Source organism: Ammospiza nelsoni, chromosome 17 (assembly GCF_027579445.1).
Source record: "Ammospiza nelsoni isolate bAmmNel1 chromosome 17, bAmmNel1.pri, whole genome shotgun sequence".
In the NCBI taxonomy this organism is placed as follows: domain Eukaryota; kingdom Metazoa; phylum Chordata; class Aves; order Passeriformes; family Passerellidae; genus Ammospiza; species Ammospiza nelsoni.
The window spans coordinates 4,448,007-4,457,358 of NC_080649.1; positions in this window are offsets into that span (position 1 = coordinate 4,448,007).

Below are 9,352 nucleotides of genomic sequence, written 5' to 3' on the forward strand. Positions count from 1 at the left end.
CTGGAGCAGGGAAGGACCGATCCAGTCTGTGCTTCACCCAGTTTTTCCCTTAAAACACAAGTTCAGAATTTGGACCAAAAGAGATGAGATGTGTCCCGTTTATACTTTAGTCTCGAGCCTAAATTTGATGCTCTGTGTGCTGGTTGCCTTATGGAACTGTAGCTCCTCCTGGTGAGTTTGGAAGTCCAAGTATTCATCATGCTGGAAGCTAAGGAGATTCTCACTGAGCAGTTGCTGGGAGGTGCCTGCAGGTGTCCAATGCAGCTCAGTGTTGGTTTTCCAGCTCCATCAGGCTGTGACACATCTCCATTTGCTCTCTGAAAGCCTCCATCTATCAGCTGTGCCCCCCAGGTGTTCATTACTTGGCTGCCGTGTGCCTCAGGCCCTTGGCGCCTCTCTGCTGCAGGAGAAGACATTTCTGATCTGATATTGGGCCAGGTAAAATTCTGTGATGTCCCCCCAAAACTACTCTGGGACCAGGCCAGATGTTACAAGACATTCCTTTATAGGATTCTGCTTCTTTCTGCAGTCTTGTCAAGTTCATAATGTGCTGAAGAAATCTGATACAGCTTTATGATTACATTATTAGCAATACCTAAGGCTCATTGCTATGCTTTTGTGAATATAAAGGGGGAACTGCATTGCAGGGAGATCTCTTCTGCCTTTGCACACACCAAAAGGAAAAAGGTATCTGTTTTCTGTGCTTGTAATCTGAAAATAACCTTGGCTGTTGGTAGCAGAGGCCTATTATATCTCATGTATAGTCTGTTAGAGAACTTGACTATTTTTATTTCATTTCTTGCCAGATTCACTGACAAAAGGAACAATCCCTGGGGCAGAACAATCAGTATTTTAAAATCTTCACCCTGCCTGAGTCTCTATTTTTTCTTTTTTAAAATTACATTCAATGGCCCATAGAGCAGAGCTCGGTGTCCTGACTCTGCCTCAGAGCCTGCGGTGACACAGGCTACAAACTCGGTCACCTCTCTGTGAGACACAGGACTCCCCACAGCAAATGCCGCCATTTGATGTCAAATCTCTTTTCAAGGGCAGCTTTGTGAAATTTAGCACATTTTAAGGCTGAGGAAGATGCTGAGAAGGGCAATACCCAGAGTCACACAGTACATCGGAAAGGCTCATGCAGAGAAACAACTTCAGCTCCCCTGCCCGCCTCCACTGCCCATCGGAATGTGCTTCCCACCTGCTCCTCTACAAGCATTCCTGTGCCACGAGAGACCCAGCAGGCACCACCACAACCCCCTCACACAGCCCCTCTCCCTCTTTCTTCCCTCCAGAAACCCCAGAGCTGTTTTAGCTCCTGGCTGTACATTGCAGAACCTCGAGGTTGGAGCTGACTGCACTTTTCTCCTTCTCCTGGTTCTCAGCCCTCTCCTTCAGCCACTAGACCTTCCCACATCCATACCTTGCACATCCTCTTCTGCCTTTCCATTATTCTGCCCCATTTTTTCACCTTCATATTTCCCTTCTCACCTGCAACTCACACAATTTGCTTTCCATTTGCATTTCTTCTGTCACTCACACCTCTATACCAACATGCACTGCCCACTCCTGAAGTTTGTTCTTTCTTCATCCACTGCATCTTCTATTTCCACTTACAAGCTTTTAGTCATAGAATCATAAAATGGTTTTGGGATGGTTATCCTCTCATTTCACACCTGCCATGGACAGGGATACCTTCCACTATCCCAGGTTGTTCCCAGCTCTGTCCAGCCTGGCCTTGAACATTTCCAGGGATGGGGCAGCCACAGCTTCTCAGGGCAACCTGTGCCAGGGCCTCAGCACCCTCAATAAATCTCTGAAATTTACCTTCTTGGGAATTGTTTGTTCTGGTACCTGTGTCTTGCTGGTTTTGCTCAATAGGCAGAGATCAAGGTCATTTGAGATTCTTGGGAGGAGGCACTGGCTGGGCTGATGTGTGCAATCACAACAGTCCTGCTGTTGTCCCCTAAGGGGTCCTGGAGAGATGCAATGTTGATGTGGATGTGACAGGGTTTTATTGTTCAGGGGCAACCACTGTGGCTGGGTACCCTGCAGTTCATTGAGATTCTGGTGGAGAATCCCAATTAGGAGTGAAGGAAGTGCTGCTAAAAGACCATTCATTAGGCCCTCTCTCCATCAACAGTAGAATCAATAAGTAATTAACTTACTACAAAAGAAGAATTTTTGCAAGAAAATTGCAATTTACACAAATGCACTGGCAGCATCCCAATTCTGTTCACAAAAGGAACCTGCCTTTCCCTCCATGTCTCCTCCTTCCCTCTATCCTCTACAAAACACATCTGTCATGAGCAGCAGTGAGAGCTCAGCACCAAGGCTTGAGGCAAGGTTCAGAAATGGGCTTGTAAAGTATCCATGAAATAACCAGCGTGGCAAAGAGCGTGTCTGCAGCCTTTCTGATTTCCTAAGGGACAGACAGCTTATGACAGCACACATTCACTCTCAGTACTCCTTCCTCCTGCCCCAGAAATTTATTGTCCAATTTCAGCCAAATCTTAGAGAAGGGATGAAACATTCAAAGGCATTAAATTAATTTAAAAACTCACTGGTCACCTGTGAGCTTAGAGATGTATGACCCACATCTACACAATTTCTTTAACCCTATAGAAGCTCCTTCCTTAATCCTCTAAGAGGCAAAGTGTAAAGGTCTTTGCTGTTCCTGTTCAAGACACAGCAGCAAAGCCCAACTGCCATGTGAGCAAATTTCCTCAAAAAATTATGCTTGGCTTCCTATTTTGTCCTTCACTCCATAATTTCCTCCAGTTACTTCAGTGTCTCAGCCCACAGTGACACTGCCTGAGGAGAGAGACAGTGTGTGCCATCCAAAAAGGGTGACAAGAGGACTGGCAGCTGGGCAGACAGGTAGGTTACTGCCCACCTAGGTGTTCAGAGCTAAAGCTGTAGTCTATCAATGCTTTCTACAGCTATATTTGTTCTCTCTAAATCAGCCTCCAGCATGGCACAGATGCCCTTATCACCTCCTCCTGGTTAATGGGAAGATTTGTCTCTTCTGAATTCTACCTCAATTAAGTGACTTTTCTAACATGGCAGCTTCACTGTTAGCATTTAAGTGAGGTCCACACTTCCCAGTGAGAATGGTATTTTAACTCTCCACCCTTGTCCTCACAGTGAGCACTTAATTGGCTCTATATTTTAGCCGTGCTTTGCACAGCTGTATTTTATTCCTCTGGAGCAGAACAGCTACAGGGACTACTTTACCTGTTGGACATTATGCAAAAATGGTTGCACTGAAGCCAGAAACTACTCCTACCAGGCTCTTGGTTGTGGACATATATTCCTTTCTCCTAATTCAGTCAAAAAAGCACAAACTTTTGGTCAGGCACAACAGCTGTCCGAATGATCTATACCTAATTACATTCCCTGTGATTTTCTCACTCTGTTTTAGAAATTTCCTGGGCTTTGGAAGGATTCACAAGCTGTTTGAATTCTGATACATCATAAGAATGAGCAGAAAAGCACAGAGGTTTATTGAATTTTCTAAAGGCAGGCAAGATGCAGGAGCCTACTGAAAGAAATATCCTTCAATATCATTATTTTATTGGACTCTGAACATGAAATGCTTTAGGTTTTTTGTGACTGCTGAAGAAAGAAGTAAATTCATTCCCTGACCTTTATTGAGAAGTGCCACTGGGCTTCCAAAATTGTCTTAGGCTGCATACAAGGATGAAGTTTGGTGTTAAAGACAGCACAGGTGCCTGAATTGCTGTGAGAAGCAAGGCTGCAGTCACATCGTGGCGATCACAAAATGCAGGCACTGATTAAATCCTCCCAGTGCACCTTTCCCCAGCCTGCAAAACACAGCTCAGGGAGGGCACCAGAGCCTGTAAAACCACAGAGCACAGGGAAGAGCTGTGTGAGCAGCAGAGCCAACAACGTGACAGTGACCTCACTCAGCAGAGACCCCGGGAGACAAAGCTCCTCACCCCTGCTCAGGGTGTGCTGCACCTGGGGAGGGTCAGAGGGGAGAGAGGCAGAATGAACCCCACACATCTCCCCCCTTCTCTGGCAAAAGGAAAACCCTGACAGCCCTCTCACCTTCAGCACTGTCACCTTTTATCTGGGTGACAAGTGGCCTCTGGGCTGTGCAGTTCTGTTCACCTGCCAAAAACGTTTATCTAAGCAGGGAAAACAATTCTAATGTTAAGCCTTAAAAAGAAAAAAAAAAAAGGAAGGCTGTTACCTGGGTTGCTGTGTGACCAAAAACCATGTCAAATACAAATGTTTTTCCTCAGGATCTGTTACCTCTGGGTCTTGGAGCCATCAGGACCCACTCTGGGATGGGATGAAGTCAGAGGGAGAACCGCTAGGTCTGGGTTTGGGTAACTGCCTGTGGGGATCCCTCACAGCACCATCCCTAGGCCAGAGGAATGCTGCACTGCAGCTTTGCCTGGAAAACACTCACACACACAGGGCTGAGGCTGACACACTGGGTTTTGCAACTGATTTGGCAATTTCTGCAGTTGGAGAACTGCAAGATCCTTGGAAGGGCCGTTGAGCAGCAGAACGGTCGCTGGTGTTGGGTAAGAGCAGAGCCTGAGGGACACAACAGACCCAGGGAGGGACAGCACCTCTTACCTCAATTTTCAGCTAAGATTCAGACACAGGAGCTGTGAAATGAAACAGTCAGGCTCCTCAGCAGCAGAATTGCCTGAAGCCTTTTGTACAGAAGGACTGAGGGAAATATCTGCATTGCTCAAGGACAGAATCTTCATTCTGTGTCTGCCTTTTAGTAAGGAAAAAAGCAAAGGTAAGAAGCAGGTTACAGAATGGTTCTCGTTCTTCTCAGTCCTTCAGGACTTATTTCAGTACATGATTATCACAGTGTGTAGTTACTGTGGAGAATGGGGTTCTTTCTCTTCCACTGAGAGGGCTCACAAGGAGATGCTCAAAGGAAGGACAGAGAACCTTGTGCCTCCTTCTCCTGAGCAGCCTTAGTGCTGTCTCAGGCAAACAGATTGTTAGATCAGCAGTTTGAGCACAGACCAGCAGAATAACCCCATTGGTAGGTACCCCAGGAGAGAAATGAGTGCCCATGGGGTTCAGCGAACTTCAGAACTTTGAGGTTTTTCTTTTGCATTTCCTGCTAAATTCCAAGTCTAACAAGTATCTCTTTGATCTGCAAGTTTTCAGTTACCAGAATTACTTTGTTGTTGTTGTTGTTTTTAATTTTTTCATTTTCAGTGGTCCAGCTTGGGCTTTAAAACCCGAGGCAACACAAGAACAAACTGCGAAGGGAACTGCTGGTTTGTCCTTGGTGGCAGCATTTGCCTGCAGAAGGCAGACTGACACGTAATCATGTGCACAGGCAAGTGTGACAGGCTGGAGCAGAGTCTGGAGAATGAGGTCAGCCTGTTTCCTTGAGAAGTTTGTCCTGTAACACTTTCAGAACCCTTTCACTGAGCTCCTGCAACAGCCAAATATTGCTCACACAATATTTGTGTGTAACCATACATCCAAGAGTGCTCTTTTGCAACCTGGGGCTAAAGCCTTGTCTAACTAGCAGTATTCTAGAAGCACAAATCTTCTGCTGTTTCATGGAGGCATTAAAATATAACAAGCCACAAGGAGAGTCAATTTTGAATCAGGATTAATAAGCAGACAGAAGCAGTTCTAAATGAGTTCAGCTGGGAGTAAAAATAGCAGGGAACATGAATCCAAATCAAAATACACCAGGAAGTTTAAGTACTTTGACTGCCCAGTCAATTAATTTGCTTCCATAATTACAGTTATTTGCATTATTAAGAGAAAAGCATTCTCATAGACAGAAGTTACTCAGACTAATGTAATGCACGTTTCCTTCCCAGATTTCCATTAGAGAAAATAGATCTTGGGGAAAATGATGCAAGTCTGAATAAGCTGTATAAAAATAAAGCTGATATCCTTGTGAGATTAATGGCTGCTTCAAAATAGAAAAGAAAAGGGACTTCACAAGTAAGGTGCTGAACAAAAATTGCATTTGTAATCCATAAAGGGGAAAGAGAGATTCATGCTCTCTTTGCTTCTGAGAGCTGCTACCATGTGATTATTGTGGAGACAAGATATATTACAGAATTAGTGTGTGCTCAGGAAGGGTTAGAGAGAGATGAGCTGAAGCACAATAAAAAATAATGGGATTTACATCGAAAATGAAGGTAAATAACAAGGGCACAATAAAAAGATGTAGCAATGTGGAAGAGGTAAGTGGGACCCTTCTGCAGTTCCTGCCTCTTGTAAAGGTGAGCAAGAGGTGGAAGATGCAGAACTGGAAAAAAAGCAGTGCCTCTGCAGAGGAAGCTTTAAAGCCTAGAGAGTTTAATGAAGTTTATAAAGTTAAAACCAGTTCATTCTCCCATGGTTTGCATGTTTATCTTGACAAATTCTTCCTGCCTCTGTCTCTAACACAGCAGAACTGACTGACTGACAGGGAAGGTGGCAGAGTGAACTCAGCTGTGTCATTGCTGCAGCCAGCAGGAACCTTCAGAGGTCTGGGACCCACAGTTGTGGAGCTGAGCACAATCACAGATTCCCCTGGTGTTCCCCAAACACTGATTAAAGTTATCCACGACAAAGAAAGGGAATTGCATTTCACTAAGTACCCATTTTGTTTAATCCTAATCCCAGGTAACAATCATTATGAGCCTGTTCAACCAGATCAGAGCAAGTTGGCCCTGATCTGTGCAGGTCCCACAGGGTTCCCCAGGAGCTGGAATTCATCTGGAATTCATCACAGGACTGCAGCAATTAAAAAGTAGCAATTAAGTGCCAGTGCCTCGTGCCACAACTCAGTCAGAAACACTGTGCTCTGTTTGAAACACAGGATTTCACTCCAAGATGTAAAACACAATGGCAGAGCCTATTTGTCAGCATTAATAACAGACAGGAGCACGTGTGTTTCAGGCTGTTTCATGTACAGGTGAAGCCCCAGAGGCAATGCTGCTGTGGGGTTAATGGGCCCCCTGAGGCTGGGATCCTGCTCTGGCCCTCACTCACTGTGGGTGAGTGGCACAGACCCAAAGCTGTGTGTGCTTGGCAGAGGGTCTGTTTGAAATTCCACCTAAGAACTGCCTTTGGGATCTCAGATAATAACAGAGATTGGAAAAACTCTATTTTCACCTTTCCATGGGGGTTTTTGCTCTCATAAAACACAGTGACAGCCCCTTTGCAGCTCCTGGCAGAAGAGCTGATGCTGCTAAAACATTTCACAGTGCACAGGAACAATGCTGTACCCAGTGAGCACTTATCAAAACAGACTTGTTCTACAGCCCCACCAGTCACAAGCAACTAGTTTCTATAGGAACCAGATTTATCTCCACAATAACAAACCATGTACCAATTAAACAAGGGTCTCACCAACAGCTCCCAGTCTCAAGCAGTGTTAATAGACAGTTTTGAGTAGTTCCAGCAACAGTAAAGGAACATTTCTTTGCTGTGAACATCTCAGAATACCAGGTGAGCTCCCTAGCTTTAGACAGCTTTTAATATTCACAAGAATAAGTTAATTGCAGTTTCATCAGCTCTCTAAACAGGGCTGAGGGACTGCTATGAGCAGCTCATTCCCACATCTCTTAAAAGCATTTAAAAATATTATCGTGTACACCATAATCCCAAATCCTCCAGGAGATGGAGGGGATCGTGCAAATCTCTTGGACAGCCCTAAACTCCAGAATGCTCCAGTTAATCACTGCACTTGGGAGCCCCAGCCACTGAGGGTAAGAAAACAAGCTCAAATGAGCAGCATGTGGAGCCAGGTCACACCAAGTACTAAGGCTTTTCCTTGCATTAGAGAGGAATGCAAGGTATTCCACATATTATTGACTTTATTTTAAGCGATTCCAGTTAGAGCAGAGGTTTCTGTGTCTGCCCCAATCCTGTTTCAGCACACTGTGAGAGCAGTGCTTCAGTTTAACTGAGAAGCATTGGGTTGAAGGTTAAAACTTGGGAGAGGATTACATTTTCAAAGCATTCCTCTGACTGGGATCAACACAGAGATGCTGAGGCCCTGCAGGAATTGTGAGGACTCTGGCAGGACTTTAATCCCAGCTGCTTTTGGCTGCTTACTGTGAATCTGTCACTCAGGTCCCAAAGAGATGGGGACAATCAGGATCACAGTGACACCTCCACCACCTGCCAGGTGACCCAGCCTCCCTCACCCTACTGCACATTTTTCTCTCTATAAGATTACTTACACACCACTTTTGCTTTAAACCATGCATGGACAGCGCAAGTCTGGATTTTTTCCCCCCATTTGGACCAGGGAGCCCAGGAACACCAGGAGTCCATGCAGTACATCATCCCATTAAAAAAACCCCACAAGATCACCTTCTGTATTCATTGACTGTAAAGGAGTCAAAGCTCATAAAAGTTACAGCAGGGCTTAATGAAAAAAAATTAAGAAGAATTTAAGAAGTTAAAACTTAGTATAGCAAGTGACCGAAATTTGTTCTGTGAAGTTGCATTAAGGGCTGCAGATGGTTAAAAGGTCATGAGAATATTTATCACAAATTCAAAATAAAGACAGGGTGAAGACTAGCCCAGGATTACATGAATTGGCCCAGTTAATCCTGCTATTTAAGAATAATCATTAAAAATACTTCATACAATACTTAAACAAAACCAAGGAGAGATACTATCTTAATGCTTAAGGTTCATTTCCTTTCCCACCCAAATTCTGGACCCTTAAGGGCACTCAGTGGAGGAACAAGTGCTGTGGGAAGCCTTTTCCCCCACCATACAAGCTTTAGACAGTACCTCCAAACCTGCTTCTGCTTTGACCATCCTCTGCAGCCCTTCCAAAGGCACAGGCTGAGCAGCAGTGGCAGAGAGCTCAAAGCTACAGATGGATTCAATCCCACAGGACCCTCCTCCCTCCTCCACCTCCCAGTGCTATTCCAAGATATGGCAAAGAGGATAATTTACCAAGTGCATTCCCATAAAGCAATTTCAGTAGCACATAATTTACAAAAGGCATGTGAAGTAAGAAAAACACAGAGAAAAGATGAAGTAATTGAAGGGAGTGATGTCAGAAATGCCAGTTAGATGAGAAAAGGTCTGAACTGCTGGTCTGTACAAGATCTCATCAGCTTCCAAAGCTGCTGCAGGAACAATTTTAAATGCAATTTTTGGGTTGTTGTTTTCCTCCACTGATGATCCACACTTCAGAGAACCATCTTAGAAGAGAACTCAATTCATTCAATTACTTAGAGAAGAGCCAGGAATAGAACACAGTAGCCTATGAAACCTTCACTGCGCAGAGACGGGAAAAAACCTTCCAGCTCCATTTGTGATTCAGAAAATGGTTGAGAAGTCAGCTCTTCCCAACAAAAGGGTCATAAAA